At 39.7% G+C, this 15,301-nt stretch overlaps 1 long non-coding RNA gene across 3 annotated transcripts in view; it reads right to left on the minus strand.

The window, feature by feature from the left end:
- LOC106889538 overlaps positions 1 to 15,301 on the minus strand; it is a 231,124-nt gene that overhangs the window by 48,523 nt on the left and 167,300 nt on the right. For all 3 annotated transcript variants that reach the window (XR_001412356.1, XR_001412358.1, XR_001412357.1), the window contains 2 exons: positions 4,328 to 4,480; positions 3,586 to 3,658 (listed from right to left, as the gene is read on the minus strand). This is a non-coding gene — a long non-coding RNA (uncharacterized LOC106889538). The remainder of the gene's footprint in view (positions 1 to 3,585; positions 3,659 to 4,327; positions 4,481 to 15,301) is intronic.

Below are 15,301 nucleotides of genomic sequence, written 5' to 3' on the forward strand. Positions count from 1 at the left end.
CACAGCCAGAAAAGCTACAGCATACAAGGATTTTAATGGCTATGAAATGTTTGTTACTCTGTTGTGAAATTAGTTAACAGACTAATTTTTCCTCTCTAGGGGGCTACACTCAAACACTTGCAGGTGTGAGACCCGAGTGTATGAGTATGCTTGTCCACACCTGAAGCCATTTGCCCACCACACAGTTTGAGCAGCACCGCACTGCTTAGGAGCACCCAGGAATAGTGTGCCTCTAAGTCAGGATTTTAAGTATTATCAGCAGCATACTGTGATGAACGCGCAGCACATCAGTTCACACTCCTGCCTGCCTCTAGACTGCAGCGTCTGTTCTTCTCACAGATAATGATTGAATTTGATGGCTATATTCTCCAGAGCCTCCTCCCTCCAGCACTGCTTCACACCTGAACAAACTCAAGTGCAAAATGCTTCCACTCTGATTTGGTAGCAGTTAGACTACTGTCTTTACAGGGTATAAACAACATGCAAGATGGCAAAAGCTCAAGCTCTGTACGTAGCGACTCAGTAGATCCATAGCAACTACATAAAAAACATCTTCAGTTTTTGCATTAGCAATGTTACTTTTACCACAGTATCGACACCAGAGTACCCTTGATAGGTAGAAATATCCAAATAAAGCAAGATGCTGGCAATAAGTCTGTATATTATAAAAATAAAAATTTTGAAAAAGCTACAAACCACAGTTGGTAAGTCCTTACCAATATTTATCAACAGAAACCACCTATAAAAATTCATCCAAGATGTACACAGAAATTGTTACTTGATAAGGAAAATCTGAACTGGCAATTACAGGCTCAGTCCTAAACTAGCTTGACACGGAACTACAGTCAAATTGTTTTCCCCTAGCATGAAAATACATCTTTTAGGTTCTTGTCAGTCTGGAAGCAAACCAATACAGAAAAAAACCTGCAGATACCTGACCCTCCTTTTCTGAGCAGAAGAAAGTTACCTTCTTTGCACATCATTGACCTAGGACATAGCTATATACAATCTGGAAACATTGTTGGGCATTATTAATGTCACACATTGCTAAAATGACAAAAAGATGTTTGACCAACAAGCATATCCAGTCCTTTCCCAACATACTGCTGATGTTCAGACTGTCTCCTCAGCACCTTTATGATTATTTTAGCAGCAGCCCATGTTAGCACACAGGTACAAAAATAACTTTTTATTCAGCTGATTCAGATAAGGAGGCAGGGTTTGTAGGAAAGCCTGGAGGGCTTCCTAGCAGCCAAAACAGTTGCCAGGCTGTATTACTTGCAGTGGGAGTGTCTCTGTGTGTGTGTGTAAATCAGGGACAGCACTTCTGGTATCCCCAACATTGCCAGGTGCATTCTGTCCTATGAACACTCCATAGGTGCACTCATATCCTGTGCAAATCATGGAATCTTCATGGTTGGAAAAGACCTTTGAGATCACCAAGTCCAACCATACACACACAAAAGACCCCCACAATCTCGGCCACTAGAGCATGCCCTAAAGTGCCACATCTACACATTTCTTAAATACCTCCAGGGATGGTGACTCAACCACCTCCCTGGGCAGGCTGTCTCTCTGCACAGCTCCACTTATCCTATACACTCAATAAAGCAGGTACTTACAGTCTTCCAGGTTCTCTTAAAAATCCTCTGACATTCCTGTTGTAAGCTAGATGGGATTTGCAGGTTGTCTGTACTAGATGAAAACTTCTGCTCCTTCTCAGCAGTGGACACCAGACGTGAAACCCAGAAATACACAATGCTCACAAGGCCAGCCAGATACAACACAGGTGCACTGTGATTGTGTCTGAAATACTTCTGACCAATCAAACAAAACATGTGGGGAAGCCACCTGTGTGGCTGTGAGGCAGCCATCTCACTGCCACCTGTGAGGCAGCCACCCCACTGCCACCTGTGAGGAAGTTTTTTCCTGTCTCAGCGCTCTAAAAAATGGTGGGATTGCTGCTGCCAGGGCAGTATGTGCTGAAACTTCCCTTTCCAGCAACAGCCCCTTCCTCATCGCTCTCCTCATGCCTTCACAGTCATCACCAGACACTCCTTGTTAGACCAAACAAGCAAAGAAAGGAGCATGCCACCTCCTCAAATGCATTTCTTGATGAGGCAATTCCCTTTCTCCTCCAGGGAAAATAAAGCAGTCAATGGGCAAAAGCACCCCGTGGGCTCTCAGCTGAACCACACCGGCCTACTCATCCTGTTAGGGAAGGAGGTGATACAGCTTTTCCCCTCAACACCTGCTTTTATCCAGTTGTGGGGAAGAAAACTGGTCATCAGAAACACGGATCCCTGCTGAGTGAGGGAAATTAATTCACACATGCTTCTACCTGATTCACCTTGTTCCTTGTGTCCTCAGAAAAATCAAAGGACAATGATTTCTATAGGCTCCAGTGGGGTATCACGATATTCTCAAACCACTGCTGCAGCTTCTGACAACAGAAACTTCTCCCTATTTCCCATGACTGCCCCAGGCAATTCTCTGCTGCACCCTGGAATTCCTCCTCCTGGCCAGCAGCAACTCCTGCTGAATGCAGGCCATCAACTACAGAAACATGGTTGCCCAAGTCAGGAAGAAAGCCCTTCCAAAATATTAGTATTTAGCAATGGACTGTTCAGAGTTAGTTAACTATCACAGCAGAAGGTATTTCTGTTCAGTCAACCACTAGCTGATTGCAGCTAACCACATAATCCTTCAGTATTATCTGTCTTTAAACACTAATCTCTTCAAACAAGGTAACCATTGGTATCTGAAAATTTACTCTTTTTGCATGGCACTTCTTGCTTATTTTTCCTGGTTACAGAAAGATTTTTACAGAATTTCCTGGGGGACTTGAGGGGCGGGGGGAGTACTGACCACGCACCTGTCCCCTGAAGCTTCATAAACGGTCTCCATCCCTCCTATAATCTCCACATTCAAGATGCAGGATTAGGTAGTGTTTGGGGTAAAAGTCTCCTTACCACTTAGCCCTAAAGATGGTCTTTTTAATAGCTGTAAAATCTGCAGAGGGAATAGATGAACTAAAAGGTTTAATGGCTGACTTGCATTTTACTGTGTTCCACAGGGACCAGGTTGTTTTACATCCTATACCTACAATTTTGCTGAAGGTGGTTTAGAATTTCCATTTCAATCAATGAATAGCTTTTATCAGTGCTCTTCCCAAAACCACATCCATTATATGGGGACACTACATTATATAAACTTGATTTCAAGATATTAAATCATTGTCTGGGAAAGGCAAGACTTTGTGAAGTTACACAGATTATTCTGTAGCATCAGTAGCATATTACTATGTAATCCTCAGTATCGTCTCCTATTCAAAATTTTTTTTCAAATAAACCACATTTTGTAGAGAGGTTGGGACTGGAGGTTTAGGGCAGCTTTGTGCAACATTTTTGTTAGGGAAATTAACACCTTGGTGCTTTCTTTGTGCAGCTTTGGATTTGAAATCTCTCTAGAGGGGCAGTTTGGAAGGATAGTCATTGTTTAATTAGTACTCTTCTCAATTAGCATCTGGAGTTAAAGATCCACAAGTAGGTATATATCCAAGAAATTCTCAGAAGAATTACCTACCAGTAACTGAATATGCAGAAGTTCAGAAAATCACTCATCCTCCCTCACTTCAGCTTCTTCAGAGACTTTCTTCCTTTAAATGAGCAAAAACAAATGCAAAGTAAGCAGGACTGCATGCTCTTCTACATCCATGCTCAAAGAGTACAAAACAGAGGCAGCTATAAAATCACTTTCTTTTTCAGTTCCTAAACTCAACACTCACATACCTAAGAACATATGCAGGTAAGGTACATTCTGAAAACTACAGTAATATCATTAACCACAAAAGGTCAATACGGTGCTACTTAGGCATGCATACAGCTGGGCATCAAAATTGTTAAGGACCAACAGGTGCTCAGAACCAGACAGAAACAGTACAGAGACTTGGGTAGAAAAAAGAAATCCTGCCTGCCACTCACCAATTTTTAGCTGGTTTGAACCGTTACTTCAAGGACTTTGAAGGACTCTATTAGCTTGATTCTTTAGAGACTTTAGGCAAAACTAAGCCAAACCACTGCACTAAAAATTACAGGTCATATTCTTATTTGCTATTGCTTTACAGTAAACTCCTTTTTCCTAGTAACTGCAGTGTAAAGGTTTGCTTGTGGAGGGCTGTCTCTACCCATAAGACAAGCAAGCTGTTCCATAGGGTACCATACTGTTGGGGGGATCAATATAGATCCAACTCTTACTACGCTACGCTGGCAACTGCTCCTGCACTACTGAGCAAAGAAGGGGCTGGAGTACGCAAGGCAGCAGTTACCTGGAGAAGGAAGGAAGGAAAGGTGGCTCACATTGGTGGTTCTCTCCCTACAGCAGCAATGGCTTTCCTGTCCTGGCCTTCACCCTCAGAGCAGAGAATCACGACTTTGCCTTCACCTCCGAGATGCCTTAAGCCAGCTTTGTGTATGAATATCTGAAAGTAAGACAGCTCAACGTAAGCATACTAAAATCATTAATTTTTATATGCCATTACTGTATATAAGTACACAAATGGACTAACAATTTCTAGGTGAAAATCATCTACGGCAGAGCCAAACTCATTGTTATGCTGAGAGAAGCTATGATGAGGAATCTTTCTCTTTTAATTCTTAACAGGTTTTAAGAACAAAGTCATCCAATATTGAGGGAAACATAATTTCCAACATTCTTAGCAAAACGAGCGTATGTCAGTTGTAAGTAATTGTATTTTCTGGGCAAAGAATTCCATTTGTATCGTGCCAAAGACAAAAGAAGGCCACAGGTATTCCTCAAGACGACTGGCTCTTTGCCTTTTCAAATGAGACAGTCAATAAGAAACTAGTCAGAAAACCAAGGAGAGTTGACTGAGTGGGGACACACACTGCAAGGTACATATGCACCAACTGCCTCATATCTCCCCCCTGTTTGGATGTGAACTCTGTATTCCAGGTCCCACACCACTTGCTGCCTAAGGAAATAATGTTATATCACGAGTGAGCACAGGAAGGCTAGGGAAGGGGAATGCCAGTTGCACAGCTTTTACAGTATTCCTTGTCAGACAACTCTCAGGGCAAAATACCTGTTGTCTCTTGCTTTCTTAGCTGGGAGTATGGTGCCTTTACTGGGAGTTAGCTGTTGATAAGAGGGAAATAATGGTAAGAGAACAAATAATATAAAACTCTGGAGCAGGAGCAGCAGCGGGTAGGGGAACCCAACCTACTCTTGTATTCATCAAACAGGAAGATTTTTCCCCTCCCACTCACACAAGCTCCCCCTCCCCAAACAACTCTCCACAGCAGCTATCTAATTAGCAATGCTGGCACTGGTGTGGGAGGATGAGCCTGCCTCTGAGTTCAGCTCTGCCCCATGGCAGAGGCATGCTTTATTACTAATGCACCAGTTTGCTGCTGATCATGGAATAGAAATAAAGATTTAATCAGGGTACATATGTATGTTTTTGTTAATCTAATTTTCCCTGCAACTAGGGCAGAGTAGGAAAAAACAAAGACGGTTTCATGGAAGAAAGAGCTTTTCATTACAGCTATCGTGTTTAGCAAAAACAAAAACATCTGTGAAAGCCCACTCTTGCAGGTCTACACAAAGAGCCTCACACCTAAGTACCAAAAATAATGAACAAAAGAGATATTCAGTAAAACTGCTAACATGTAATACAGTAATGCAACTAGGAAACGGTAATAATTGCATATTTATTCTCACAGAATAAAAACATTAGTGTACCAAAACCATAAATAATATTTTAGCAATCACAATCAAGCAGGATCAGAGCCCCAAAAATCCTGCACTCTAACAGAAGCACGTATTTACAAATATACCCTTAAACCAAATATTTAACATGCACATGAGAGATGTCACCAAACAAGCTTGATTCTGGTTTTCTTTAGTTCTTGAATTTCTACTTGCTGACAAAAAAACTGGTGCCCCAGGCCACAATTCCTGTTCTTTCCCTCCATTTCCATTCACACCCATCCACTTAAGCTCCTGCTCTTTTCTTCCTATTGCAACCATCTTGCTTGCTCGGGCCCTCCCATCCCTTTGGCCCTGTTCAGTCTCAGATCTGCTTGCCCTCACTTTGCCTCCTCTCTCTTCTCCCACGCATCAGTCCTCCCTCCTCTGCCTCTACTCCTCCAAAAGACCTTCTTTTCCCCCTACACCTCCCCCTTTCCAGCTCCCCCCCCTCCCTTCTTGCTCTCCCCAATTCCTGAGGCCCCTCCTGGGGTTCCTGCACCCAACCTCCCCCCCTCCGCACGCAGCCATGCCAGCTTTCCTTCAGGCTGCAATGGCGAGCGCTCTGAGAAGACAAGGGGAAAATCAGTCCTGGCACTGCACGCTGCTGCAACGGGAAAAGATTAAACACAGAGAGCAACCAACTCAGACCCAAAAGCCCTAGGATAAAGTGTATTCAGTTGAGTGGGCATCAAAAATACCCAAAGGGACAGGACATGCTGCGTGGAGACAGAATCTTCAGAGCCCTAGAGCAATATACACAAATGTATTTAGGCTTAGGGCTCCTATCTAAATGTCTGCTTCCCCACCCCCTAAATCTACAGCTCATCAGAAGACCAAACACCTTTGTGAATCTTGAACTCAGCCATTAGGTTCTGACAAGTCTGCCTGCTGTGCAAGCTAGCTTAGATTTTCAGAGGCTCACAAATTGACTAAAAATGGAGAACTTGACATACCTAAATGTAGACTTGGATGGATGCCCTGACAAATTTCAAGTCTCTGCTTGAAAACAGACTAGAGCTTCAAAAGCAAAACAGGTAGGCATTTATTTCCAGATAGGCAAAACATCTTTACTCCTTAAACTCCTTCTCAGAAATGGACAAACTCACTTGAAACACTCCCACAGTGCAGCTTGAAGCAGACGCTTGGCTTGAAGAAGTTCACCCCAAATGCTTGTAATTCAAAAAGTTGTATACAATTTAAAATGAGGTCTCTATAACAGAAAGCACCAGATTATGCTACATTCCTGGAAGTGTTCACGGCCAGGCTGGATGGGGCTTTGAGCAACCTGGTCTACTGGGAGGCGTCCCTGCCCATGGCAGGTGGGTTGGAACTCTATGATCTTTAAGGTCCCTTCCAACCTAAACCATTCTATGAAACTATGATTACACTACCTTCATTCAAAATTAGCACATACACATCCAGCTTTTCAATTTCTTTCTTCACATTCTTGCCGTTACAGCTACTGTAAACATCACCTTGAAAATTTAGCCATAATTTTACATCAGCACTATTTTGTTCTGCCGGGGGAGCACAGGCCAGCCTACTAGGTTTTTAAACAGATTCCGTGACCAGCTTTGCAAGAAGACACAGACTGTGATTTGTATAAAAGATTCTCTGCATTCCTCCTCCATGTTTCTTCAAAATATTTGAAAAGGGTTATTTAGAAGACTGTTTCACTAGATGAAGCTAGTAAAGATGTTTGCAAATGTCACAAGCCACTTGAAACAGAAAGGAATTAAACAAGGTTATGTTTCCTTCTTGTCCAGTGTTCCTGTGACCACTTATTTTGAGGATCCTTGGCTCCCTGCTGATGTTAGTATGATTTGATGGTGCTCAAAACAGTGCACAATTGGTGTTCGCATTTCAAAACTGAACTTGATTATTTTGCCTGTCTTCTCTTCTGAGGGACAAACTTCAGAGAAAAGATGTGAAAACAATTTAAGAAATTATCTGTGTATGTCAGATACTGACCTTTATCATCCAGAACTCCACAGAGCAAGAATTCCACACCAAAAATTACTGGAATTGTGAGGTTTTTGACCAACATTTAACAAGGCTTCCTTGATGGAAAAAGCATGTTACGCTAACCCAAAATTTCCACTGATGTTTATTAGCCCAGGACTACTACTACTACTACTATTATTATTATCGTTATCATTATTATTATTAACAGTTATTTCCTCTGACTATGAGTTTAACCTGCTGTGCAAGACAAAGCTGAACTGCCACACAGCTTTTTCCCAGCGGGCTCTGCCAGACATTCTCAAGAACAATATCGGAATATTTTTAAAGCTGCTACAACCTGGTCTATATTCCTCTCCTTCAACAATGTCAGCATAAATCTCAAAAATCATGATTCAACCTCTGAAACAAATTGATGGCTTTACCAAAACAGAAAAGATACTTAAAAATGGGTCCTATAGATCAATACATCCACTAGAATGGGTCACCTGAACCTATTCATAACTCTCTGTTGTGAGCGATGTCACAAGCTTAAGTAGCCTAAGACCAAACAAAAATCACTAAGAGTCACATCATTGTCTTTCTGGGGTAGTCTCTGTTTCAACAATACAGGATATTTCAGCAACCTCTACAGTTATGTCAAGGTTATGAAGATTCTGTGAAAGTAGTGCAAAGAAAAAAAAATATATGAATAAAACATTTTCAGTAACATGGAATTCTATTTACTCAAACTTTCCTTAGTCAAACTTTTTAAAAATAGGTTATAAAATCTGCTAATTATAGAGTACTGAACCTCATTCAGTCAATCACAGCACCGGATCCACTCAGAATAAACACTACCACTACTGATAAAGGTACAATATTATTCTTAATACCATTTAGCTCCTTATATGAGCAAGGGCATAATTAAGATGCTTGATGCTGATCTATGCAGAATACTCATGTTTAAAGGAGCCACTGTCAATATTTCACATTGCTGGATGAAGCGTAACAAACACTAATGAAGAGCTTTGTCATGGTCTCCTGAAGAAGAAGTCTAATAGCCTGGGAATCCTGACACTGAACACATTAGTCGTAGTAGTTCAAATCTTGTTTCCCAGTCCTTCACCTGCAACTACCCATTTTGATTCTAGTTGAAGAAATGAATCTATTTTTTCTTCTATAAAATATATCACTCTACTCTCAGGAGTCTGTTACATGAATCCAGTCTCTCCCTACACTCAGGAGTATCTACCCAGAGAAGGCAAAGCAAAGCAGACAACATGAAGTAACATACTTTTACAATGCTTCAAGGACACAGTACATTAAAATTACATATTCTCATTTGTTCAACACAATAACTTTACATCCAACTGTTAGCGTTTTCACATTCTGTAATATAGTTATATATGCTTCTGTGATGCACATAATCCCCTTCTCTCTAGGAAGTTCCAGGAAACACACTTGTTGATTCACAGCAAAGCAGAACATTATTAGATAAAACTAGTATCCGTAAGTGTGTGAATGTGCAACAAAGAGCAAGTAAAGTGGATCCCATAAGAGCATCTTACTTATTTTCGCATCTGTATTTTTGCTGAGATTATTCAAAATGCATCCCAGTTACAAGAGATCTCACAAGACAGCTATTACACTTGTGCAGAGATGCCATTTGAATTAGGTAATAAAACCTACTGAGTAGTAAGGTTTTAATTCTCAGTATTTGGTATTGCACAAAGACTTTAAAATAGCTTTTTATGATATTTGAATGAGATGAACAGAATAACCCCAATAAATATACAAAAGGGGTTTCTCTTAGTAGCTCTGTCCTACTTTTAAAGCTTTTACTCTAATAGCAATGCTATTCTCTACCTCCCCTGTAGCAGATTGCACAGTTTTCTCCTGTCTTTGTAGCATGGCTAATAAATTCTGGGTTAGAGCAGTTTAGACCTCAGGCTACTAGTATGTTGAAATCAATTATGCAAAGCCCATTCATTTTGATACAATGTACTAAACTGCTGCTGTCACCGCACTAGAATGGCTGCTCAGATTGGTTTCTTGGATTTCTCCCCCGCCCCCGCCTTCTTTTTTATCATTACAATGTCTTCATCCCTTGCCAAAGTTGGCATTCTTTGTCAAACACACTGCCTCCTACCTAGGATGCAATGCTCACTTCAAGATTAACCAAAACCAACTTGAAATTCCAGTAGCAATGAAAGCTGAAAACATGAATTCTGCATGCAATGAGATTAAGAACTTAATTTGTTCAGTATATCAAATCACTAATTTGGTCACAAATGGCTATTTCAAGATTAAATAAAGAAAATTCTCTAAAAGCATCAGAGCTGCAGGGATTAAGAAGCCCTTCTCTAACCTTTCTTTTTAAATGGACAGACAATGTGTGATACAATTATTTGCTTATATTTAAGATGTAGGTAGATACCTTACAGTTCTTAAAAGTGGAAGTGGCAGATTTCTTGTCAAATTTACTTTCTTTTTACAACATATTAATCCATTTCAATGGCAATCATCATTCTTATATGAAATTATTATTTACCACAATAGAACAAGGAACAATAATAAAAAAGAGAGAGATTATTAAAACACATTTAAGAGACACTGTGACTACATATGTGAGGTTTCTTAGGACACCTGAACCAGACCATTCATTCAAAAGGCACTGAAATGGGTGGACTTGTCAAGGAGCTTGCAACTTGCACCACTGGTAGGAAAGCTTTTTCTTTTTCCAAAAAGAGAACATTTTTCTGTGGGTTTAGCATGTCGAGTCAGCTCAACAAAGGGTCAGACAGGAACCAGAGAGGAGGAGGGAGCAGGACTACCCCTTTTGGCAGTAGCAAGCCATTTCATTGGCACAGCCAACTCACGCAACCTCACATCCTACCTTACGAAAAGGATGCGAAAAACAACGTGAAAATGTGCTAATTCCACTGAAAATTATTAATTTACCACATACAATTCAACATTACATCTTACTCAGAAAATAACAGCCCTTAAAGTTGTATTTGAGCCCTTAAATGCAGGAAAAAGTTACTAGCAAAAGAATCACAAGTGGCTCACGTGTTGCCAGGGAGATAAATTCAGAAAGAAACAGGAAACAATGCTTCAGTCTATAAATGTGAGGTACTAATGTGGAAGGAGGAGCATAACTTTCAACTTGCAGATCCCGAGCTTATACAAAAGACCCCAAACAAAGGACACATAAGAACCCCTCAGGAGGGCTGCTGAAAACAAACTATCAGTACTTTGTTTTCTCAGTACAAAACTCAGAGCGTGTTTCCAGGTACATTATTTTTGACAGTGAAGGAAATTTAGAAAGAATCTGACTTTGCTCACCCTTTCTTCATCTGCCTTCCTTCACTTCTCCGTGCACAGCCTGTTGTTTCTTGCAATACGACTGCTTGAGGTATAACGGTAAGGCGTATCACAGAAATGCCCCAGATTAAAAAAAGACAAAACCCCCTTCTAATTAGAGTCACTAATTGTGACATAAATACTTTCCAATAGTAAGAATGATACAGCACTTGAATACAGAATAGGGAAATGCTTGGACAAAGTCATGCCTCACATAATGAAAGGCTGTAAAGTTACAGAGCAATTTCTCCCTAAATATACCGGCCTGAATCACAAAGACTGTGTTTCTACATGCCTCCTGGACAGATGACCACACAGCCTAATTATTCTGAGCCTAACCTATCCCTTTCACAAGAGCATCTGCGAACTAACAAACAGAAAACACGCAAACTATCTGTAAAAGAAACACGTGGTAGCCAGTCACACCTTTAGCTTGGACACAATCATTTACACACCATCCTCAAACTCACACAAAGTTTGGGAAATAAAGAAGGTGCAACAGGCCACGGGAGAGCTATGTCCACCGTAAACCTTGTGGGAATGTAAACACAGGGTAGCATAAATGCTGTGGGTGTTGGCAGAATGCTCATTTTCTGCTCCGCTGCTGAGGGACTAGCTTACCAGCACTTGCAAAACTTGTTCCTTCCCTATCTCCCAGCCTCCCCCAAACCCTTTCAATTCAATCTCAAACTGCAATGATCATTAAAAACAATGAGTATGTCTGGCGCAAGTATACGTGCCTTGACTATCAACGATTCATTAAGTACCTGGCACTGGATCCATAATATGGGATTCTGACATGGAAAGAAAAGCTTTAGAGCTCATTGAAAAGCTTTACATATAAAAGAGTTAAAAGGTGCATCTTTGTCTAACAAATAAGAGGAGGCTAAGTCCTTTGTGATGATGTTTATAGTTTCATCCTCTGTATAAACTAATTTTCCTATTTAGATACCACCTTTTCCAAATCACAGATAAATTAAGTCAACTTTAGCTAATGTGGTAATGATTTGTAGTGAGTGGCAGAAATTCCTCTGTAATTATGCGTGAATTGATGTGTGATTTCCTAATGAGCTTAAGTGAAGAAATCATCATTTTGTGATAAATGCTTTATTTCTTAAAATGCTCGTAACACATTTCTAATAAATTTAATCAAGCGACTCGCACTCATGTAACATTTACAATTATTAAGTGTGCAGTCTTTTACACTGCCTTATAGCTTTGGCTGATTGCTGTGTGCTAAAGTTTAGCATTTCATAAACATGGTTATAACAACCATTATGTTATTTGTCCTCAGAACCATGAATTATTTCAGTTTGAAGTTAATTTACATTCTGTACAAGTTTTGTGCCTCAAAGGCAAAATTCTTTCACCATTTACATATGGATGTACACATCAGGAAATGAAATCAAGTGCTTCTACCTTTCAGGACACACCTCATCCTTCAACATGTTACGTGAGCAACAGCAAAGTCTCACTATAGGAAGCTTACTACTGGATTCTCAATTTAAAAAGAAATCCCAGACAACAGCTTCATCTCTCTGAAACATCCTTGATTAGTCACCTCCAGTCCTCCCAACTTTCCTGGCTGAAAACCAGTACAATATTCAACTTGGTAGCACAGCTGAATTTCTGTGGGAGGTGGGGAGGAAGAAAGCTTTCTAAAATGACCTGAAGGCATCTTATCCCATGATTTCTTTGGTAAGAATTTTAGCTCCGATCTTCCGTTCTATAGCAAGCTGCTGTAGGGGAATGGATGACCTCAGCAAGTCACAGATCTAGAGACTTTTGTGAGTCACCCCTTCCTTAAAGACTAGAAATCAGATACTTCCTACAAATCCACACATTTAGGTCCTGGAATTTAGCTATCCGAAGTGTACCATGTGGGTTAGCAACTTCCTAAAAGGAGTCTGCCTGACCAAGGGGAGCCTCCAGGTCTGTTATGCTTCCTCACACTCTCTTCACCAATCCCTTCTTAGAGTTTCAGAATAAAAAAGGCAAAAGAGGAAACCCATCTTGGCGTTCCACATCTGTAAGAAATTTTTGTTTCATTTCTCACTACAAATAAAAACTTTGTATAAAAGAATATTAAACTCAAGATGGTGAAGCTGGCTAGTTTTAAATGCTGAATCAGTGTTAAATGGTACTGGTAGTAAGTCTCAAATGCTATGATTCCTTACACAGTGCTGCTGTCCCAAGAGCTAGAAAAGATCATTCAAAGAACTACACATTAGCACCTCAAAAACAAGAAGAGATCTTACATGTATCAAATACATACAAAGGTTTATTTTGATGCTAGGGTGGATTGCAGCTATTTAAATTCAAGTTAACAAGAATATAGTCTACAAATAAACCCATACTGTTATCTCAAGAAGAAAAAGAAAGAGGCTTGGAATAACTACTTGAGCACCTAAGTTCCCTGGAACACATCATTAATGCATAATTATCACTGAATACATTGATTTTGGTTTGAACTTAGTAACTTATCAGTTGAACCCAAGTTCCAATGATCTACATTCAAAAGGATTTTATTACATGTTCAATTCCCTTAGGATACCTAGAAGAATTGTAGCACAAGTATATCTTAGCAAATCTCTCTCTTAAGAGCCTCTATATTATAGCTGTTAATAAATCCATCTAGATGATAATCTTCCTTCCTGTATTCCCACCTGTTCCCACTTGAGGTCAAAAAGGTGAGTGACAGTGACAAACTAAAATCCTCTTCCCTGAGCAGGTACTCGTTCCTCCCTAATCCTCCCAGGCATTCTTCAAGTTTTTTCCCCCCACTCTGGTATAAAGTGGAGTCACAGGAGAAGTCACAATCAAGCTTTGGATTCCTCCGTCCTGCCAACCCATTCTTGCCAAATTCTATCCTCTCACAGCCAGAATATGTTTCACAGCCTAATTCAGACTATTTAATCACTCTCCTTCAAATATCCAAACTTCTCCTCATCTAAGTTACACTCCCTGACTGTGTATTTGTTAAAGTTTTTGTGTTGCAATCAATAACAACGCCAAAGATTTAAAAAAAGATACAGTGATTATGTAGGCTGGGATTTTCAGAGGAGGAAGATATTGAACTTCCATGGATTCCAACAGGATGTGGGCTTCTGTTTGTTTTCCATGCCTTTTAGTATCTCAGGTCTAATATATCAAATATATTATGTGGGAAAGACAGAGGAAAAAAAAGTTTTGAAAAATGCAGGAGTAGTAGTTCGCTTCACAAGAACAGTAAATAATTGTCAGTTGACTGAAATGCTCAGGCTTCAGGAAAACCAAACAACTCCTGACTTTCTTCACTTTAAGGGACAGTGCATAATCTCCTTAATTCCACTGCATGCTTACAACAAAATACTAGCTTTTTGGTATAAAAGTTAACAAAGCTTTGACTTATTCAACCTCAAATGTCAAAATTTGCACTATTTTCCTGCAGCTGTGTGTGCTATTCCAACTGGCTTACACTTCAATGTTACTAATAAAGTCCATCAAAAAAGCACAAATACATTAACTATTTTATTAAAAGCTGTTCAAAATCTCACTTTCCTCTTGTAAAATTCTTCTGAATAAAGTTGTGCACATTTCTCCTTCCTCTGAAATGTGCATTTAATTGCACAAATAAGTACTGCATTTTTAAGTATGTAAAGGACAGGACATTGCAATTTGCTTTTTCAAGGAAGTAAACAAAGTATTCAATATTTCTCACTTAAAATACATTCATTATCCTTACACCTTCTGTTACACACAAAGCCAGAGGCTCCCTCTTAAAGGCATTGTGTTTTCTTTCTCTCTTCAAAAGGGTCCTGTATTTAGAACTGTTAAAATAGAATTTTCTTCTTACTTTTTTTTTTTTTTTAATATGGGTCTAGAGGTAGTATTTCTCCAATCTTGTACCATGTATACGGGATCAGTTACGACATTAGTGACCATTCCGTATTTCAGTGTAAAAGCCATTTTAAAGGGCAAAATACAATAAAATCATCAGGAGATTGTAGTATTAGCATTGTGTTTTCTCAGTCTAAACTCACATCCTGTAGTAAAAACCAAACACTGCATTCATATGATCAGGATCTCAGGTTAATTCATCAATAATATTTTATAATTTTATCTGGCCATCTACGTTTTATGAATGTTATTCGCACTTTCCACTGAGCTGTAAAAATAATGAACAATATAAATTCTATTTTTTATGTTTCCCTGAAACACCGAATAGTCAAAACTAAGC

Source organism: Calidris pugnax, unplaced genomic scaffold (assembly GCF_001431845.1).
Source record: "Calidris pugnax isolate Ruff unplaced genomic scaffold, ASM143184v1 scaffold15, whole genome shotgun sequence".
Taxonomy (NCBI): Eukaryota; Metazoa; Chordata; class Aves; order Charadriiformes; family Scolopacidae; genus Calidris; species Calidris pugnax.